The following is a 22,318-nucleotide window of genomic DNA, read 5'->3' as shown; positions in this document are numbered from 1 at the left end:
CCAAGTCTGGACCTTCCCTTGCCTCACTGCCCCAACCTGGAGTCCATCCACCTCCTCCAGTGACTGTCCAGAGCCCATGCAAGTTGGCCGTACTCATCTCTCTGCTTCTGAGAGGGAGCGCAGAAGGAGGGACAAGTGCTGCATCTACTGTGGCAAGCCTGGCCATTTCTGAGCATCATGTCCCGAGCTCTTGGGCAAAAGGACCGCCCCGTCCAGCCGAGGGAGGGTTGTGACGGGGACTACCCTCTCTCCCGAACGTTCTGGCCAAGGAGTCTACATCCCTGTCTCCATCTCCTGGGGTGAGTCCGTCCACTCATGCCAAGCCTTGTTAGACTGCGGGGCTGCTGGGAACTTTATGGATGTTCACTTCGCCCGAAGAATCAATGTCCCTACTGCATCTCTTGAAGTTCCGTTGTCTGTGTCTGCTCTGGATGGCCAAGCTCTAGGTGACGGAAGAGTCACCCAAGTAGCTTCTCCAGTCCTTCTCCAGTCTCAAGGTCACAAAGAAGAAATATCCTGGCACCTGATTCATTCACCAGAGTTCCCAGTGATTCTAGGCCTTCCTTGGCTTACCCGCCACAACCCTCGCATAGACTGGGTAACAAGCCAGGTTGTGGAATGGGGTCCTACATGCCATGCCTCTTGTCTGCTCTCTAGTTCTCCTGTGTCTCCTTCCGAGCCCCCTGATCTCACCGAGTTATCTCAAGTTTCCACAGAGTACTGGGACCTTAAGGAGGTCTTTAGCAAGAGTAGGGCTGCCGTTTTTCTTCTGCACTGTGCCTACGACTGTGCCATAGACTTGCTCCCCGGGGCTACCCCTCCTCGGGGCAGGCTGTTCTCCCTCTCTCAGCCAGAACGCAAGGCCATGGAGGAATACATCAAGGACGCCCTGGCCTCTGGATTCATCTGACCCTCAACCTCACCTGCTGGTGTCGGCTTCTTCTTTGTTGGCAAGAAGGATGGGGGGCTCCGACCGTGTATTGACTACAGGGGCCTGAATAAGATCACTGTGCGCAACCGTTATCCCCTTCCGCTGATGTCCACAGCGTTCGACCTGCTCCAAGGCGCTACAGTCTTCACCAAGTTGGATTTACAGAATGCATACCACCTCATCCGTATCCGACAGGGAGATGAGTGGAAGACTGCCTTTAACACCCCGTCAGGACACTATGAGTACCAAGTGATGCCCTTCGGACTCACCAATGCACCAGCAGTTTTTCAGGCCCTTATCAATGACGTCTTGAGGAATATGATCAACCAATACGCTTTTGTCTACCTCGACGACATTCTGATATTTTCCAAGACCTTGCAGGAGCACCGCCACCATGTCCATCAGGTTCTTCAGAGGCTGCTACAGAACAATCTGTTTGCGAAGGCCCAGAAATGTGAGTTTCATGTCCCCAAGGTCTCCTTTCTGGGTTTTATTGTACGGACGGGACAACTCCAGATGGATCCAGCCAAGACCCTGGCCATCCGGGACTGGCCCACTCCCAAGTCCGTGAAAGAAGTTCAGTGGTTCTTAGGATTTGCTAACTTCTACCGCAAGTTTGTCAGGAACTTCAGTTCTGTAGCAGTGCCCATATTGGACCTCACCAAAAAGACAGGTGGGTCTTATGCCTGGTCTCCTCAGGCGGAGAAGGCGTTCAAGGACCTCAAGCACCGCTTCTGCATGGCACCCATTCTGGTCCTTCCCGACACCTCGCAGTCCTTCATCGTCGAGGTGGACGCCTCGGACAGTGGCGTCGGCGCGGTCCTCAACGCTCAGATGGAAGGGTGCACCCCTGCGCATACTTCTCCCACCATCTGAGTCCTGTGGAGTCCCGGTATGATGTGGGGGATCGAGAACTGCTCGCGGTGAAACTGGCCCTTGAGGAGTGGAGGCACTGGCTGGAGGGAGCGCAACATCCATTTCTGGTTTGGACGGACCACAAGAACCTGGGGTACCTCCAGCAAGCCAAGAGACTTAATCCACGACAGGCTAGGTGGGCCCTGTTCTTCAGTCAGTTCAATTTCACCCTATCGTACCGCCCCGGCTCTAAGAACACCAAACCTGACACTCTTTCTAGACAGTTCTCTTCCACCAACAGGGAGAGTGAAGTTAAGCCTATTATCCGTGTCCCGGATTGTGGCCCCTGTCCGCTAGGGCGTTGAGGAAGCCGTCCAACAAGCTCAATGCCAGGACCCTGGTCCTGGGACGGGGCCACCAGGCCTCTTGTACGTCCCACGTCAAGCCCGGGCCAAGGTTCTCCATTGGGGTCACTCGTCCCCTCTCACTGCCCACCCGATAGCTCGGAGGACCCTGGACTTCTTGAAAAGATGCTTCTGGTGGCCAAGCATGGAGAAGGAAGTGAGGTCATTCGTCCTGTCCTGTGAAGTGTTCACAAGAAGCAAGAACCCACGGCAGCATCCCCAGGGCCTCCTGCATCCTCTGCCCATTCCCCGGCGTCCCTGGTCCCATGTGGCGGTCGACTTCATCACGGGCCTTCCAGATTCACAAGGTAACACTGTCATTTGGTCATAGTCGACAGGTTCTCTAAGGCCTGCCACTTCAAACCGCTATGCAAGCTCCCTTCTGCCCTTGAGACAGCCAAACTTGTATTCACCCATGTCTTCCGAGTCTTCGGGCTCCCACAGGACATCGTCTCAGACCGGGGGCCCCAGTTCTCCTCCCTAGTGTGGCGGGGGTTCTGCAAGCTTATCGGGGCCACTGTCAGCCTCTCCTCTGGGTTCCACCCCCAGTCCAATGGCCAGACTGAGAGGCTCAACCAGGACCTGGAAACCACCCTGCGAGGCCTGGTGATGGATAACCCGACATCATGGAGCACCTGGCTGCCATGGGCGGAGTATGCCCATAACACCCTGCAGTCATCGGCCATCAGGTTGTCACCATTCCAGTGGCAATTCGGGTTCCAGCCACCTCTGTTTCCGGACCAGGAGGAGGACGCTGGGGTGCCCTCGGTCATCCAGTATGTGAGACGGTGCCGTAAGACCTGGAACAAGGTTCAGAGGACTCTCATCCAGACTTCCAGGGCCAACCAGACTCAGGCCAACCGCCATAGAAGGCCTACCCACATTTTCCGCCCTGGGTAGTGGGTTTGGCTGTCCGCTAAGGACCTTCCTCTACGGGTGGAGAACCACAAGCTTGCCCCTCACTATGTTGGCCCCTTCAAGGTTGTGCGCAGGGTGAACCCTGTTGCCTACCGGCTCCAGTTGCCCCGGTCTCTAAGAATCAACCCCACATTCCACATATCCCTGTTGTGGCCCATACTGTTGTCCTCTTATGCCCTTGCCCCTAGGAATCCCCCACCTCCCCGCATCCTCCATGGACAGAACGTGTTCACTGTGCGCCGCCTGCTGGACTCCCGCCGGGTCTGCGGCGGTCTTCAATACCTAGTGGACTGGGAGGGCTATGGCCCTGAGGAGCGCTGTTGGGTCCCCACTCGGGACATCTTAGACAAAGAACTTTGTCGGGACTTCCATGCGGCCCATCCTGATCACCCTGGGAATGTCAGGAGATGCTCCTTGAGTGTGTGTGTGTGTGTGGGGGGGTCCTGTTAGGACTTGGGACTATCTGGGCCTCTAGAGGCCGCTATTTTTTACCCTTGTCTTGTTATGTTTGTTTTGACAGCTAGAGGCCGCTATTGTTTCTGTGTTTTGTGTTTGTTTTTGACAGTCATGTGCTCCTTTGTTTTCATGTGCCTTTTGCCCCACCTGTTTTTTATTTTCTGCCCCGCGTAGTTTCTTAATTACCTTTGGTATTTATACTTCCTCAGTTTGGTCTCTAGCTACTGAGTCTTTGTTCTGTTTATGGCTAGTCTCCTCTGTTCCGTGTACCTTTGCCTGTGTGCTTGTGTTTTTGGGATTTTGCTTTCTTGGGACTTTTTGGACTGTTTTTTTTTACCATTTTGTATCTTCTGAGCATTGGGATTTTTTGTCTCTTCTTTCTTGAGATTTTTTGGACTGTTTATTTGCCATTTTGTATCTTCTGGGTGTTGGGATTTTTGCCTCTTCTTTTCTCGTTTTGGATTCTTGGACTTTGAACTTTTGGATGTTTTGTTTTTCCTTGTATCTCCTGTAAGTTTGGATTTTACTTTTGTGGATTTTTTTTGGACTTTTCTGATCTTCTGAGCATTGGCAATAAACTGTTTTTTCACTTTACTTTCATCCCACTCCTCTGCACTTGAGTCATTCCCCTGGTGGCCTAGTGGGGGTTTGCTGGATTACCACACCAGTGACCCGGGTTTGATTCCCAGCAAAACCTAACAATAACTAAAAGGGGAGAGCCAGTAGGTAACACAGGCATGAGGGAGCCCCAGGAAATAAAGCAGCCAGCCACTACACCAACAACAAACTTGAGCGAGCAAGTGAGTGGGGGACTGAAAGCATCCATACATCACAGTTTACCAAAACATTCTATGTCTGATGACCCTCCAGATCTACACCTTTACCTCATAAACACCATTAACAAAAGGCTTGACTAAACAGATATGTTTTCAGCCTAGACTTAAATGCTGAGACTGTGTCTGATTCCCGAACACTACTTGGAAGGCTGTTCCATAACTGTGGGGCTTTGTAAGAAAAGGCTCTGTCCACCGATGTAGCCTTCACTATACGAGGTACCAGCAGATAGCCTGGACCTTTTGATCTCAGTAGACATGACGGGTCATAAAGGACCAGAAGTTCACTCAGGTGCTGTGGCGCAAGACCATTCAGTGCTTTAAAGGTCAAAAGTAGTATTTTATAATCAATACGAAATTTGATTGGGAGCCAACGCAGTGTGGACAAGAGGGGTAATGTGGTCATATTTTCTAGTTCTAGTAAGGACACTTGCTGCTGCATTTTGAACTAACTGGAGCTTGTTTATGCACTGATTGGAACATCCAGACAGTAAGGCATTACAATAATCCAACCTGGAGGTAAAAAAAGCATGAACTAGTTTTTCTGCATCATGCAGTGACATTAAATTTCATATCTTAGCAATATTTCTGAGATGAAAGAAAGCTATCCGGGTAATGTTATCAATATGAGTTTCAAATGAAAGACTAGGGTCAATAATCACCCTGAGGTCTTTTACTGCTGCACATGAAGAAACAGAAAGGCCATCCAGAGTTACAATGTAATCAGAAAACTTACTTCTAGCTGCATGTGGTCCTAGTACAAGTACTTCAGTCTTGTCAGAGTTAAGCAGAAGGAAGTTAATAAGCATCCAGTGTCTAATGTCCTTTACACATTCCTCAATTTTATTAAGCTGGTGTCTCTCATCTGGTTTTGCAGAAATATACAATTGTGTGTCATCAGCATAACAATGGAAACTAATACAATGTTTACAAATAATATCACCCAGAGGTAACATAAAGAAAAATGCAGTGGACCCAAGACAGAACCTTGTGGAACACCAAACTTTACCTCAGTATGTCTAGAAATTCACCATTTACATCAACATACTGATAGCGATCAGTTAAATAAGACCTGAGCCAGAAGAGGGCCATTCCCTTAACTCCCTCAACATTTTCTAGCCTATCCAGAAGAATGGAATGATCAGTGGTATCAAATGCTCTACCAAGGTCAAGCCACACAAGCAGTGAGGCACAGCCCTGATCAGAAGCCAACAGTAGTTCGTTTACTACTTTAACCAGAGCTGTCTCTGTGCTATGATGGGGTCTAAATCCTGACTGATACATTTCATGGATGTTATTCCTATGTAAATATGAGCATAACTGCTGTGCCACAGCTTTTTCAAGGATCTTGGAGATAAAGGGGAGGTTTGATATTGGCCGATAATTGGACAGCTGACAGGGATCAAGGTCAGGTTTTTTAATCAGGGGTTTGATAACTGCTAGTTTAAAGGATTTGCCGATCCTTAGAGACAAATTTATTATTTTTAGAAGTGGTTCAATTACTTCAGGTATTATCTGTTTGAATAGATGTGTAGGTAAGGGGTCTCGTTGAGGTTTTTGATGCAGAGATGAATGAAAGTAATTCAATTTCTCTAAGGGGAGTAAAGCATTCTAATTGCTGATCTGATACAGTTATATTGTTAACTCCAGGGTCACATACATTGTCTGACCTTTAATTTGTAGTTTGAATTTTTTGTCGGATATTTTCAATTTTGTCATTAAAAAAAATAATGAAGTCATTGCTACTACATACTGCAGGTGTGCATGTAAACTAAGTAAACTTTTTCCTGGTTAATTTTGCTACAGTATTAAGTAGGAATCTAGGATTATTTTTGTTATCTTCTATTAGGGAGGAGAGATATGTTGATCTAGCAGCACTAAGAGCTTTTCTATACTTCAGGAAGCTCTCCTTCCAAGCTTATTTGAATGCTACCAATTTTGTTTGACTCCATGTACATTCAAATTTTTGAATGGTCTGTTTTAAAGTGCGAGTGTCATCATTATACCAGGGTGCTAATGTTTTCTCTCTGATCATTTTCTTTTAAAGAGGAGCTACATTATCTAAAGTATAGCAGAACGTTGACTCTAAGGATTCATTTGCCTGATCAAGTTCTGCAGGGGCTGACAGTGACCCAATCAACGTTGATAACTCTGGGAGATCATTTATAACGCTCTGTGCAGTAGTTGATGTGAATGTACATTTAATACAGTAGTGTGGTGAGGTGCATATATTATTGCTCAGACATATTTTGAATGAGATGAGATAATGATCTGAGATAACTTCAGACTGTGGAAGTGTGACTATATTTTCTAAGTTTAACCCGAATGTTAGTATTTGATCAAGGGTGTGACCACCATTATTGGTCGGTCCTATAACATTCTGACGCAAGTGGAAACCCAGATACCATACTTCTACCCACCCAATCACACACTTTTTCATGTTAGCTGTAAGACCCACATGCCTCAGCAACTATATGATGGCCCTAAGGTGTTCTCTGTACCACGGCCAGTCATTGCTATATGTGATGTCAACAAGGTAGGCTGCCGCATAGGCGGCATAGGGCAGAGGATCTTGTCCATGAGCCCCTGGAATGTAGCAGGAGTCCCAAATAGCCCAAAACGAAGCATGACAAATTGGTGTCATCTGAATGGTGGGGAAAAGGCTGTTTCCTCTCAGGATAGAGGAGTCAAGAGGATCTGCCAATATCCCTTTGTCAAATACAGTGTCAAAATTGAGCAGCGCCTAACCGATCAAGCAACTCATCAATGCCAGGCATTGGGTATGCGTCAAATTTAGACATGCTTTATCTTTTCTGTAGTCCACACAAACTGGACTGACCCATCGGCCTTGGGAACCGGGACTACCGGGCTGCTCCAGTCACTGTGGGACTCCTCTATTATGCCCATTTTGAGCATGGCCTTGAGTTCGTCCTGAAACATCTTTTTTTGTGTTTGGGTAAGTGGTAGGGGTGGCTATGCACCATCACTCCTGGAGGTGCTTCAATGTGGTGTTCCATGAGGTGGATGCGATCGGGAAGGGGACAGGACACGCCGGGAAATTCCTCTTGCAACCTGGCAACCTCTGCAAGTTGGGCCGGTGAGAGGTAGTCTCCAAAGGGGACCAGAGAGGTTTGAGTAGTTAATTTTTTGACCTTCAGCTCCAGCTCCGCCTTCTCCGGAACTGCCAATGCCACAGGGACCCCCTCGTTCCAATATTTTATCAGGTTGAGATAGTATATTTGCAGTGCCCCCACCCATCCATTTGCCTCACCTCACCTTTGACATCACCAATTCGCCATGTGATCTCGAAGGGCCCTTGCCACTTGGTGACTAATTTGGAGCTCAAAGTGGGCAATAATACAAGCACTTTATCTCCTGGGGTGAACTGTAAGGTGCGTACACTTGTACAGCCGGGCTTGATGTTCTTGTGCCTGCCGCAAATTCTCCTGGGTTAAGCGCATGAGGGTGTGGAGCTTTGCACCCAGGTCGAGAACTTATTGAATTTCATTCTTACTCATTGAAGGTCCCTCCTCTCAATTTTCCTGCAGCACATGTAAAATGTCATGAGGCTTTTGCCCATATAATAATTTCAATGGTGAGAACCCTGTGGAGGCTTGTGGGACCTCTCATACTGCAAATAACAGGGGCTCAAGCCATTTATCCCAACTTCATGTGTCCTCACTTACAAACTTTTGAATTAGATTTTTAAGTCTTTGATTAAACCTCTCCAACAAACCATCCATTTGTGGGTGATAGACGCTGGTGTGGATAGATTTAATTCCCAATAACCCATACAGCTCGCAAAGTGTTTGTAACATAAAGGTAGTGCCTTGGTCAGTCAGGATTTCTTTCGGAATCCTGACTTGGGAGATAACGCAGAAGAGTGCCTCTGCAATACTGCATGCTGAAATATTGTGGAGAGGCACCACTTCCAGATATCACATTGCATAGTCCACCAGAACTAAAATAAAGCAATATCCTTGTGCTGATCGATCTAATGACCCGACGCGATCCATACCAATTCTCTCGAAGGGGATCTCGATTAGAGGGAGAGGGTGCAGAGACGCTTTTGGAATGGCCGCAGGATTTACTAGTTGCCATTCATGGAATGCCGCACACCACCAACGAACATCCCTGCAAATACCTGGCCAACAGAACTGGGCCATTATTCGGGCTAATGTTTTATCCTGCCCCAAGTGTCTGGCCATGGGATTAAAGTGAGCCACATGGAACACGAGTTCCCTATGGCTCTTAGGGATTCACAATTGTGTTAACAGTTCACCGGTTTGAGTGTCCTGCATCACTCAATTCAGCCTATCTTTAATAATAGTGAAATATGGGAAGGCAGATGTCGCATTTGGATGGAAAGTTTGACTATCGATTACTCTCACTTGGTCAAACACGATGCAGAGTCTCATCTCATGACTACTCTAAAGGAAAATCCTTGAGGGAATCCCCGAGAGAGGGAAGTGGGGCAAGCTGCTCCTCACTCCTTGCATCACCCTGATGCTGTGCTGATGAAGACGGCTCTGTGACACCTTCCCTAGTCAGTTCCACACCGGGATACCCCTGTGACATATTATCTCAGGACCCACCCCTACTATACACTCCATTAATTCCCTTAAGCCCAGCCAGTCAGTCCCCAGGATCAGCGGGTGGGTAAGATGCGGGTTAATCACCATCTTTACACTATGCTTTTCTCCTCGAAATAGAATTTGAACAGACACTAGTGGATAATTGTGAACATCCCTGTGCACACACAGACCCTTCACCACTTGTGCTCTCCCCAGTGCCTCACCTTGCACCATGCTTTGGTGGATTGAAGTCTGATTACAGCAGGAATCCACCAACACATGATACGTATCCCCTTGAACACACCAGTATACAATATGCTCCAGCCTGATCAGGGGCAATCTCTGGCACATCGGGGATGTGGACCACTGCTCCCACTTCCATCACGGAACACTGACCCTGGAGATGCCCGGGTTCCCTGCAGCACCAGCACACCGGCCCAGGCTTCACCTCTCCACTGGCATTATGGGTGTCACTCACCTGGGTGGGGGGGCATAGACACAGAAGTGACAGACAGGAGGACACTGCGGGTACAGCAGGCCGGCTGGGGGGGAGCCAGCCCTCACCTCCATGGTGGGGGAATGGGGCAGGGATGAGAAGGAGAAGAGAGAAGGAGAGAAGAGGTGACGTGTCCGCCTGCCACTGGAACCGCCACCAGATGGTTCTCCACCAGCTCGATGACTTGATCCAGTAATGCCGGGCGCTGACACTGGATCCACTCTGCTGTTCCTTCCAGAAGCCATGCACTGAACTGTTCCAGTGTCACCAGGTCAATGATCCCTTCACGTCACAGTTGTCGGCCCTCAGCCACCACCAGTAGGAGTCACGGAGCTGTTGGCTGAATGCAAACAGCCGGCCGACCTCCTACAAAGTCAGCATTCAGAAGCACTGGTGATGTTGTTCTGGGGAGCAGCCAACATGCTACAGGATGGCGCACTTCAGATTCTTGTAGATACGGTAAGTCAGCTGTCGGCAGGGAGTTGCTGTGTGGCGAGCTGCGCCTCCCCAGTCAGTAGTGGTAGTAGACGCACTGTGTGCTGCTCGACCGGCCACCCCCATGCTTCAGCTGCTTGCTCAAAGAGCGCGATGAAGGCTTCCGGATCGTCGTGCAGCCCCATCTTGGTAAGGGTGACGTGGAGAGGGTCTGTGCGGTGGCAGTCAAGGACCCCGCTAACGTGAGCAGGTGCCGGAACGCCTGCTGATCTTCCTGCTGAGCCAGCATCAAGGCTTTAAACCATTGTTCCTGCTCCTTCTGAGGGTGATCAGCGCTTGGTGCTGGTTCTGTTGGGCAGTAGCGAGGGCATGGATCAAGTCCTTAAATGGGGAGAACTCCATAGGTTGTTCTCTTCAGGATCCTGGCTTTTGGCACCACTGTAGTATTTCCCTTACATGGGTGGAATACTGAAGCGCAGCAGGTCAGAGATAATGTTCACACACAACTTTATTTTATTAATTTTGTTTTTCAGCTTTATCTGGTGTGGTTGCATGCGCACAGACACACACATTCTCATCGGGAGAGCTCCCCTCTCATCGCTCTCTCCCTCCTTTTCTACCTTCTGTCTGACCCCACCCTCCATTCACAAACCGACGCTTGGCCACACACCCGTTGCCTCAGATATAAAAAGAGCATCCCAGAGAGGCTGAGTCTCTCAGAAGTAAATATGGGGAGGGATTCACCGCTCTGTGAAAGACTGCATGGGCAAACAGTGCAACAATTTAAGAATAACATTCCTCAATGTAAAATTGCAAAGAATTTGGGGATCACATCATCGATTGTACATAAGGAGATGGGGACATTGGTCTACCATTAATTTTGCTGCCAGTGGCTGGAACTCCTTAGACCTCTCTAAGGCTACGTTCACACTGCAGGCTGAAGTGACTCAAATCCTATCTTTTCACCCATATGTGACCTGTATCCGATCTTTTATTGACAATATGAACGACGCAGATCCGATTTTTTCAAATCCGACCCAGGCCGTTTGGATATGTGGTGCTAATTCCGATTCCTATCTGCTCTTTTCATATGCGACTTCAGTCTGAACCGCCAGATCGCATTCATCCGACTTACACGTCATCAACAAGCCACAAACGTCACTATTCTGCGCTGAAGTAGGCGGCGGGTCTCTCAAAAAAGTTACAACAACATGGCGCATAATCACGGGCGCAGATAGAGGGTGGGACGAGTCATATTTAAATTCACCTCGTTCGGTCCCCCCTACTTATAGGGAGGAAAAAACGTCTATGCTGTCTTTCTTTGCATAAGGCAAACCTCACGGAAAAATCAAAAGACTAATTACCATTCGGTTTATTGAGGTGCACAGCAGTGTATACATATAGTTGCAACAACTCACATAAAACAAAACAAAGACTGATATTCGGTTGGTTGAGCTGCGCAGACTGCACAGGTTGCGAGCTCGAGCTTGGTTGCTATGGTTACTAACAACAAGTTTGACAGGCATATCGGGGTTGGGGTTGGTTTGCTGGCAGCTTTGTCCCCCCCAGTTTTTTGTCCCCCCCCAGTTCAAAAAACGTATCTGTGCCCCTGCGCATGACGTCAATGCGAGGGACGCTTCAGGCTGTGAAGGTTCTGAATCTTCTCAATGGAAGGACGCAGAGGTTAGGGAGCTGATTTCCATTTGGGGGGATGCAGCTATTCAAGCTAGATTGGATGAGTCATACCGCAACCGGGCGGTTTTACTTCCGTAAACACTGGCCATGCTCACTGCGTGTGACGTCGTCGTATCCTGCAGTGCGCATGCGGAACACTTTTAGGTCGCTTTTCGTTCATACTGAGGATCACATACAAGTCGCATATATTTGTTAATGTGAACGACCTCACAAAAAAATCGGATTTCACAAAAAAATCGGAATTGAGCATTAAGCCTTGCAGTGTGAACGTAGCGTTAGAGAAGTGCCTACTTTAGCAGCTTTCAAATGTGGGCTAGCTAGAGCTTTAATTTAATGTATCAGTGAATATATTTAAGGTCATTGCTACTGTATTATTCATGTTGATGGGGTCCTTTTTAGTTTATCTTTAAGATGAGCTGGAAGGGATTCTGTTGATGATGATTGATGGTGGTGCAGTATGATTGCAGTGATCTTATTTTATTTTTAGATAGTAATATAGAATTTAATGTAGAATTTAATTTTAGTTATAATTTATTTTTAATGTATTTTTATTGATAATTATATTATTGTTAGGTTTATATAAGTATTATTCTTGACCAAGAAGGCAGTAATTTATTAAAATGGTGACAAAATTAAGGATTAACTTAAGGTTCAGTTAAAAATGACCTTCTGTCTCGGCTGGACATTGTTTGGGAACATTTTGTTTATGAAATGTGTATTTTTGATCAGACATGTGTCTGAACGACGCCAAGGTCTGTTTTGGTGTCAGATCGACCCACACACACTCTGAAATGGTAGAATTAAGGTTCATGTTTATGTTAATTCATGTTTAGTTGAAACTTAGGTTTATAGCTTCTTAAAAGCTTGAAATATACTATGGTAGTAATTTGGATCCCATAATTAATGAATGCATTCCGTGATTAATGTTAGTTTTATAGTTTTAGATTAGTTTCATAATGACATTATAATTATAGTTAAGATCTTATGATTCTAAGGGTTTTTAGTTTAAAAGCATTAACCTAATTTAGTTATGAGTTTAATCCTGTTAGTTGTTTAATTGTTCTCTCTCTTTCAGACATATTCTCATTGTTCTTATGTTTAAGTTGTTCTTATTTTTTATGTTTATTTTCTTATAACATTCTTTGTTTTAGCATTATTAAAGACATATTGTTATTTGTTATTTTGCTTATGTTGATGAAATCAAGATGTAATTTACTGACTTAACACACATTCATGTGTTAAGAAATTATGTTAAATTATTAGATCCTTTCTGTGCAAACTAGTGTCTTTGACCTTCTCTGAATAGACTCCGTAGACTAGACATTCTGTGTTTAGACATTATTAACCATAATATTGACCATAAGCCGAGACTGATATCTATCTGTACCTTACTATGATCAGAAATATGTTTTTATATTATGATTGATTCAAGATCATTACCCACTTCTACATAGACGCACACCCATTACACACACACACACACATGAAGACAAAACATAAACACAGAGATACTATAAGATGTTTCCAAGAATGTTTTCATTTTGACGAAGTGACTGTGCGAATAAACTGGCATGTGAACTCTCTGGTGTTCCCCTGTCTGTTTTTCTCGACCTGTTTCATTCGTCCTCGGATCCGAGGGGGGCCCACGAAGGAATCGGGGTCTCTGACTGGGTTGAACCCCAACAATTTGGTGTCAGAAGTGGGATACTGCCAACCAGGTGAGTAAATTATTTTAATTGTAATTTATAATTTGATTGGTTAGACTTCCGCCTGGTTGGTAGTAATTTAAAAAAAGAAAAGAGACCCAGTTGTTTATAATTCTGGTTATGTTCTTGGTAAACCTCGTGTAAAGGCACGGGACGTTTGGGGTAGAGCCCTGCACTCCCACGGGAGTCCCGCGGGACTCCCGGGACCCGTCTCAAAGCAGTGCGGCGCGGGACAAATTTTGAAAGCTCATTGTGGGCGTGGGCGGGACCGGAAGTGCACATATGCACACGCGGGCGGGAGCGGGAGTGCACATATGCGGCGCGGGCGGGAGCCATGATAAGCTGCAGTCCCGCTAACTAAAAACGTGTTTGAAATAAAATTTATAAATTATTAATTTATGTCTATCATATATAATTTGTGCTGGATATTTTATTTGGCATTAATAAAAACATTTTAAGATGCCTAAATTTGCAGAGAGAGTCAGATTGCCAGATTGAGTGAGGAATGGCATCTTAAATTTGCCATTGATCACCCTAACGGGAAATCCTTTGATCACTCTAATGACTCGCCGTTCACACCCAGCCTCCAGTGACCCACACTAACATGATGCCTCAATGACACCTTAGATGAGCTGGTCATCAGAATTATGATTCTGATTCTGATCCAGGAGAGGATAAATATCTCTCGTTCGTTTCTCGATTCTTTTCCTCTTCCGTGTTTGAGATCTCCGATCATGGCAGAAGAGCAGAGCTCCTTTACTGAATCTCACAGTGCTTCAAAAGTAAGTGCTGCTTTAAAAAGAGGTACATTTACCGTTAAAAAGTCAAGAGTCCTGAAATCGGACATTTGGAAGTCGTTCTCACTCGTGTACGATGCGGATGGAAATCAGCTGCCCTTTGCTTGCTGTGATAAGTAGGCTAGGACTGTGTTTTGTTATAACATTTATATATGCTATGCTTATAGGGTATTCTATAGGATATTCTAGTTAGAAATGCTTAACAAATGTAAACTGGGTTAGCCTAATGTTTTGTATGGCTGAACAATAAATATACCAAATTTCCACTCGGAATTACGTGCTTGCCTGTCTTTTATTATTATTATTATTATTATTATTATTATTATTATTAGTGCTGTCAAAAATGTCGCGTTATTATCGTGTTAACTTGGCTCAATTTTAACGGCGATAATTTTTTTTTATCGCGAGATTAACGCTCTGTGACATGATGTAGGTTTTTCATAAGCTTTTGAAACTAGCAGAGATGGGATTTATGGCTCTTTGATGGGATCCGCATCTTTGTGATCCGTTCTTTGAAAAGAGCCGTTCAAAAGACTGGCTCATTTGGCTCTTTTTAAATATTTATTCAGTTTTAAGAAGACAGCGTCTGTAAACTCAATGCTATCCCAGAAATCCTTCCTGTAATATGCAAATTTGGCCGCCTCTGATTGGACAGCGCGACGCATCAACAGGCAGAAAAAGTGTAAAAGTACAAAATGTGTTAAGTGAGATGAAACAGTAAAGATCAGACTCAATGCAATATTTATCAACGAACAGCTTAAAGTTAATATAATAGTGTACTTTATATTATAATCAAGCATGTCAAGCCTACCGTCACTGTGTAACCTGTCTCTCTGATAGAGCTGTAGACTAACTCAAGTAGGAAATCACTTCACTGACTGAAGTGGAAGAAGAGTGAAGTTCACTGTTCTGGTTAGCTCTGCTTTGCAATAAAAAAAAAAAAACACAACACCCTTGGTACAAAGCAAGCCTATTCACTTTTTATGCTGATCAGAGAATTGCAATGGTTTCTCATGTGATAAAAATGTGTGATTCGTGATTAAATATTTTAATCGCTTGACAGCACTAATTATTATTATTAGAGACACTACATGCTGAATTCAGAAATAAGGTAAATAATAATGGGATTGGGAACGGGACAAAATATGGCAGGCGCGGGCGGGAGCGGGACTGAAAATCATAATTTTTTGTGGGCGCGGGCGGGAGCGTGACTGCACAATGCAGGCGCGGGCGGGAGCAGGACTGAAAAATCCGACCCGCGCAGACCTCTAGTTTGGGGAACCTCGTAGACGGGACGTTACGGGGCTTGGTAGAGCCACGGGAAGATTGGTAAACCTCGTAATTTGTTTATGGGAAGGTGACCCTCGTGAAGTGAAGGAGCTGTCACGGGAAGAGCGCGCTTTTAATCTTTGATTCCTTCGTGCAGCCACCATGGGGGGAAAAATTGTATTATATTAATTGTATTATTATATTAAGGTACCCAGACCCCGAGAAAAAACCCACGGGATTGGATGTGGTTTAGCATTCTACACAGATTCTAGACAATTTGGCCGGCTCAGTTTTGATTTATCCTCGTTCAGGTATTTGCAATCTCTGGGAGCTGTGTAATGTATCTTTAATTGTTTTAGCATTTATATAAGGCATTACTGGATATGCACAAAATAATGAAACAATAAATCAGTACTCTGGACATGAACAGTTAGAACTGTGTTCCTGGTGTGCATAAATGTCAAACCTTTGGTCAATCAAACCTGTATAACCAGGGGTTAAATTGGGCCGGGGCTGTCCGGGGCTGAGCCCCGGCACATAAGCTTGGAGCGGATGGCATATGATCACGCACACATCAAAAGCAACAAACCCTTTTCACGATTTTCAGTTCTGAATAATTAAATATCGTTTTATTAATCAATAAACCCATGACTTTTATGAGATAGATCATAGTTTTCCTGATAACAAGATGACCTGTCAAAGCTATTTAGAACAGAACTTGCGATCAGAGATTCTGGTTTCTGGAACACTGCGTGGGTTGCCAATTCCGCTTTTTATAAGCGACTTTGGGGTTTCTTTTTTTGTGAGCTCGCTTTAAAAAAAATCAGAAGTCATGGTTTGCAGGTTTTTGGGCTTGTGTTTCAGCGTTGTGACTTGTTTATAATTTTCTCCGTACACCGTCTCCCCTTTTACCTGCATACGTTCACTGTATTGTTAATATTATTAGTGTTTTATTATTTATTGTTAATATTTAATTTAATGTTAATTTATTATTATTTATTGTTAATATTATTAGTGTATTATTAGTGTAATTATTATTGTTATTATTATGTATTCAATTATTTATTTGGCATGTGGTGCTTTTTGTATTGTCTAGAACATACATAAGATGAGCATATTATAGCAGCAAAATAGAAGCACAATCATTTGAATGCAGCAAAACTTTTGCTGCATTCAAATGATTGTGCTTCTATTTTGCTGCTATAATATGCTCATCTTATGTATGTTCTAGACAATACAAAAAGCACCACGTGCCAAATAAATAATTGAATACATAATAATAACAATAATAATAAATGCTTCCAATGTTATAGTGTTGTTTGTATTTGGTTGCATTCACTGCATGAATATATTTGATTGACAATTTGACTGACAGTGTTTTGGCATATTTAACATTTATCCTCCAAAATAAATCAACTGTTTTGGTTTAAGATTGTGCAAGCCTTCAAATTTTCTCACTGAACATTTCTCCTTCACATTTTTCACCTGTAGGCATGTGACAAGATTTAACATGATATTGCTCAACCTACCTCTGTAAAGTCAGCTAACAACTTATTAAAATGCACCAGAATTCAGCAAATAACATGTATGATAATAAAAAACTTCTGGGGGAGGACCCCCAGACCCCCCGCTAATCATTTCCTTCAAACCAATGTACAACAACCTGTACAATCTGTTACATTGGCCAACCAATCTACATTCAAACTGCCATAATGTGTAGGGGGGCACTACAAGACACACATAGGCCTACAACACACAGATAAGGTGTATATCTCTGTGCAATATGATATGGTTATCAAATTAGAGGGTTATTTTCCAAAAAGTATATTGGGGCAGGGCGGCGGGGGCAGGGGCGGGTACGAGGCAGAGCCCCCCCACATAACCAATCCCAGTTTAACCCCTGTGTAACCAACTTCCAAAATCCTTATTTCCTTTATAAAATCCTTATAAGATACAAATTAAAATGATTTACCTAAAATTTGAATGATAATTAACAATGATATATCCCAGGTACTTTTTATTCAATAAACTTTAAGAATGAATACAAGCTTCAATGTTTGACAAAAAAACACAAAGTGTAAATGTTATGTGCTCTTTTATCATCGTGGGAATTGATTATAGCTCTAAATAAATATTGAAGTGTTTTTTGTTAAAAAGAATCCGTATAACTTTATTTGTACGCCCGTATACTATGTTTATTGAATCAAATCCGTATAAAATACGGACATTCTGTATATTGTGCATTTTAATCTCAACGAAAGCTTCACTGAATCAATTCTTTAGAACAAACTCGTATGCGTGTGAATCAATTTACTTGATTCACTCTTGATTCTTGACTCAGAAACTACGGAAACCTTATTTGTATTCCTGTTTTCAAATTGTAAACAATAATCACACTCTCATGCTGCATGAAATTAAAGTATGAACTTTCCTTAAACCATTACGTGTGCATGAACTCAAACAAATGCAGTCCATGCGTCTGTATCGATTCGCTCGATCGAGTCATTTATGTTTCGTCCCGAAGAAGATCCGAATCGTTTGTGAATCTCATCACTGTTAGAAATCCAAGAGAAGAGATCCTCTTCCCTTAACATCAGAGGAAAAATCTGCTTCTTAATCAATTAGTTTCAGCGTTTGGTGAGTAGATCATCTGCATTTTATTTTATATTCATTGTGTGTTGATAGTCTGAAACTTGTAACTGGAAAGTTATCAGGAAAGTCACGAGTGGTCTGCGAGGTGATCTCTGAACAGGTCCGCGAACACTCTACAAGACTATTAATGTGTTTTAATAATTAATAGTGCAGCTATTAATGCAGTTTCATGTCTAGATCTTATAAATGATGAATACGAAGTATGTGACGGCAAAATAACATGAGAACTCCAGTTCCCATGATGCTTGTGAACTGGGCATGCGCACTGGATAAAAGAAAAAGCAGCTCTTTAGGGCAAAACTCTCGTCTCATTAGATTTGGGCAGTAATTCTATGCGTTCAGACCTTAAATAATGAAATAACTGTACAAGCAAATACAACACAAAAACCATTTTTAAAACATTCACTTAAATTAAACACACATGGTAAAAACAGAAGAAATATATTTAAGGCTTAGAGTTTGATTAATTTAGCCAAATCAAATATCCCTTTCAGATTTGAAGATATTTATCAGGAATCACTTTTAAAATATTGAGTATTATACCACTTCCTGTTTAAAGGCATAATAAAAGGCATCAAATATATTTACCCTACGTGTGAATGGAAATGCCGAAAAGTTTAATGTTTAACCTAATGTTTAATGTTGATCTAAAACATTTTAAAACTGATCGTGTGGTGGTCTAGTGGTTAGGATTCGGCGCTCTCACCGCCGCTGGTGTAGTGGTATTTTTATTAATCATATGTAATTCTAACCTTTAAATATCCTATAGACTCCTGTTTCTGACGCGTTTTAGCGAAATGTGGACTTGTCTTGTCTGGGAAGCATGAAATTAGTTCAACAGCGAGCTAACCCGCTTTTTACTTCATTTTTGACATTTTTTGAATAATTGTCGTCCTATTATAAATAATATTTTGAATAATTGTTCCGTCTCTATAGTCTCTCTGTCTCTTTCTCAGTCAGCATTGAGATAAGGGCTCCCAGACTGAAACAGATAGCTATAATATAAACAAACAACTCATGCAAGAATAGCAGGCAAGGACAGCCACAGAAATCTGCAATGAGCAGAGAAAATCATTATTTTTGGCATTTTCTCACAAAAATAAATTTAATAAGTAATCTCTTTATATTATTAGGTAAATTCCATATACATAAAGTCAAAGTGTCCAAGACAGATAACCAATTCTCATTAATACTGTTAATTGAATTAAAAATGTATTTTCAGTCTCTGTCACATATCGAATCCAACAAGGAGTGCTTATCAGCTATTCAGTTTTATTCAAATTACATTCAGTGAAATTGTGTGTCATTTCAATTTGCCCTGTTTTTTTTATCTCCTTATCTTTCTTTAAACTTATTGCTACTTATGAGGCTAAGCTTAACCATGTTCCTCCTAATTTCGAACTATTGATATGAAATTTTCTGATTAATTGTTTGCTGAAGTTTTAAACCTCCATACTTTTGCCTTTAAAAAACACAGAGGATATGGAATGGATAGGCTTTTAATTTATTTAGTTAGCGTTTACTTGAATAACTTTTTGTTTATAAATTGGAGACTTGGGTTTATCTTTGTTTAACCATTAAGAAAAAAACTTCATAAATTATCATGATTATGATACATTGGCTTGTATAAGTATTCATTGTCCTTGAACCTTTCCGCATTTTGTTGCACTTAAATTGACATGAAACTACACAAAATATGATTTATGTTAAGCAGTACCTCTCTCTCTTTGGACCGATGTCATCCTACAGTCTCTTCTCGAGCAAGGTGTGGTGAGACACTTTACACAAGATTTACGTAAGATTAATGAATTGATTGTTTCTTCTGTAGTGTCACAGGTTCCTGCTCATCATTGCGGTTTTTCCATTAATGAAAATTAATGAAATGAGGGCCCGACCTCCTGTGGGTTCACCACCCACAGAGGTAGCAGTAGGGGATTGGTGCAGTGTGGATTGGGTGGCAGTCGAGGGCAGGGGCCTCGACGACCTGATCCCCGGACACAGCGGCTGGCTGTTGGGACATGGAATGTCACTTCTCTGGGGGGGAAAGAGCCTGAGCTTGTGCGGGAGGTTGAGAGGTACCGGCTAGAGATAGTCGGGCTCACCTCCATGCACAGCTTGGGCTCTGGAACCCAGCTCCTCGACAGGGGCTGGACTTTCCACTTCTCTGGAGTCGCTCGTGGTGAGCGGTGGCGGGCTGGTGTGGGCTTGCTTATAGCTCCCCAGCTCAGCCGCCATGTGTTGGAGTTTACCCCAGTGAACGAGAGGGTCGCCTCTCTGCGCCTTCGGATTGGGGAGAGGGCTCTTGCTGTTGTTTGTGCCTATGGGCCAAATAGCAGTATAGAGTATCCGGCCTTCTTGGAGTCCCTGGGAGAGGTACTGAGGGGTGCTCAGACTGGGGACTCCATTGTGCTATGGGGGACTTCAATGCTCACGTGGGCGACGACAGTGACACCTGGAGGGGCGTGGTTGGGAGGAACGGCCTCCCCGATCTGAACCCGAGTGGTGTTTTGTTATTGGACTTCTGTGCTAGTCACGGTTTGTCCATAACAAACACCATGTTCGAGCATAGGGGTGTCCATAAGTGCACGTGGCACCAGGACACCTTAGGTCGGAGGTCGATGATCGACTTTGTAGTCATTTCATCTGATCTCCGGCCCTATGTCTTGGACACTCGGGTGAAGAGAGGGGCTGAGCTGTCAACTGATCACCACCTGGTGGTGAGTTGGATACACTGGCGGAGGAGGAAGCTGGACAGACCTGGCAGGCCCAAACGTATGGTGAGGGTCTGCTGGGAACGTCTGGCCGAGCACTCTGTTGGGGAGGTCTTTAACTCCCACCTCCGGGAGAGCTTTTCCCAGCTTCCGAGGGAGGCGGGGGACATTGAGTCTGAGTGGACCATGTTCTCTACCTCCATTGTGGACACAGCTGTTCGGAGCTGTGGCCACAAGGTCTCCGGTGCCTGTCGTGGCGGCAATCCCCGAACCCGGTGGTGGACACCGGAAGTAAGGGATGCCGTCAAGCTGAAGAAGGAGTCCTATCGGGCCATGTTGACCTCCGGGACTCCTGAGGCAGCTGACGGGTATTGGCAGGCCAGGCGTGCTGCAGCTCGGGCAGTTGCGGAGGCAAAAACTCGGAACTGGGAGGAGTTCGGGGAGGCCATGGAGAAGGACTATCGGTCGGCCTCGAAGAAATTCTGGCAAACCGTCCGGCGCCTCAGGAGGGGGAAGCAGTACTCTGCCAACACTGTTTACAGTGTGGGTGGGGAGCTGTTGACCTCGACTGGGGACATTGTTGGGCGGTCGAAGGAATACTTTGAGGATCTCCTCAATCCCACCGTCATGTCTTCCACTGAGGAGACTGAGGCTGATGACGCAGAGGTGGACTCGTCTATTACCCAAGCCGAAGTCACTGAGGTGGTTTGCAAGCTCCTCGGTGGCAAGGCACCGGGGGTGGATGAGATCCGCCCTGAGTATCTCAAGTCTCTGGATGTTGTGGGGCTGTCTTGGTTGACACGCCTCTGCAACATCGCATGGCAGTCGGGAACAGTGCCTCTGGAGTGGCAGACTGGGGTGGTGGTCCCTCTTTTTAAGAAAGGGGACCGGAGAGTGTGCTCCAATTATAGGGGAATCACACTTCTCAGCCTCCCCGGGAAGGTTTACTCCAGGGTACTGGAGAGGAGAATTCGACCAATAGTCGAACCTCGGATCCAGGAGGAACAATGCGGTTTTCGTCCTGGTCGCGGAACACTGGACCAGCTCTATACCCTTTATAGGGTACTCGAGGGTTCATGGGAGTTTGCCCAACCAGTCCACATGTGCTTTGTGGATCTGGAGAAGGCATTCGACCGTGTCCCCCATGGTATTCTGTGGGGGGTGCTTCGGGAGTATGGGGTTCGGGGCTCTTTGCTAAGGGCTGTCTGGTCCCTGTACGAACGGAGCAGGAGTCTGGTTCGCATTGCCGGCAGTAAGTCAGACCTGTTCCCAGTGCATGTTGGACTCCGGCAGGGCTGCCCTTTGTCACCGGTGATGCGGTTGCTTTACCGGTCCGTCGTGGTGAAGAAAGAGCTGAGCCAAAAGGCGAAGCTCTCAATTTACCGGTCGATCTACGTTCCGACTCTCACCTATGGTCATGAGCTTTGGGTAATGACCGAAAGAACAAGATCGCGGATACAAGCGGCCGAAATGAGTTTCCTTCGCAGGGTGGCTGGGCGCTCCCTTAGAGATAGAGTGAGAAGCACAGTCACTCGGGAGGAGCTCGGAGTAGAGCAGCTGCTCCTCCACATCGAGAGGAATCAGCT

The sequence above is a fragment of the Neoarius graeffei genome, chromosome 6 (assembly GCF_027579695.1).
Source record: "Neoarius graeffei isolate fNeoGra1 chromosome 6, fNeoGra1.pri, whole genome shotgun sequence".
NCBI lineage: Eukaryota > Metazoa > Chordata > Actinopteri > Siluriformes > Ariidae > Neoarius > Neoarius graeffei.
The sequence above is the reverse complement of the archived record's forward strand: the minus strand, read 5'-3'. Positions refer to the sequence as shown.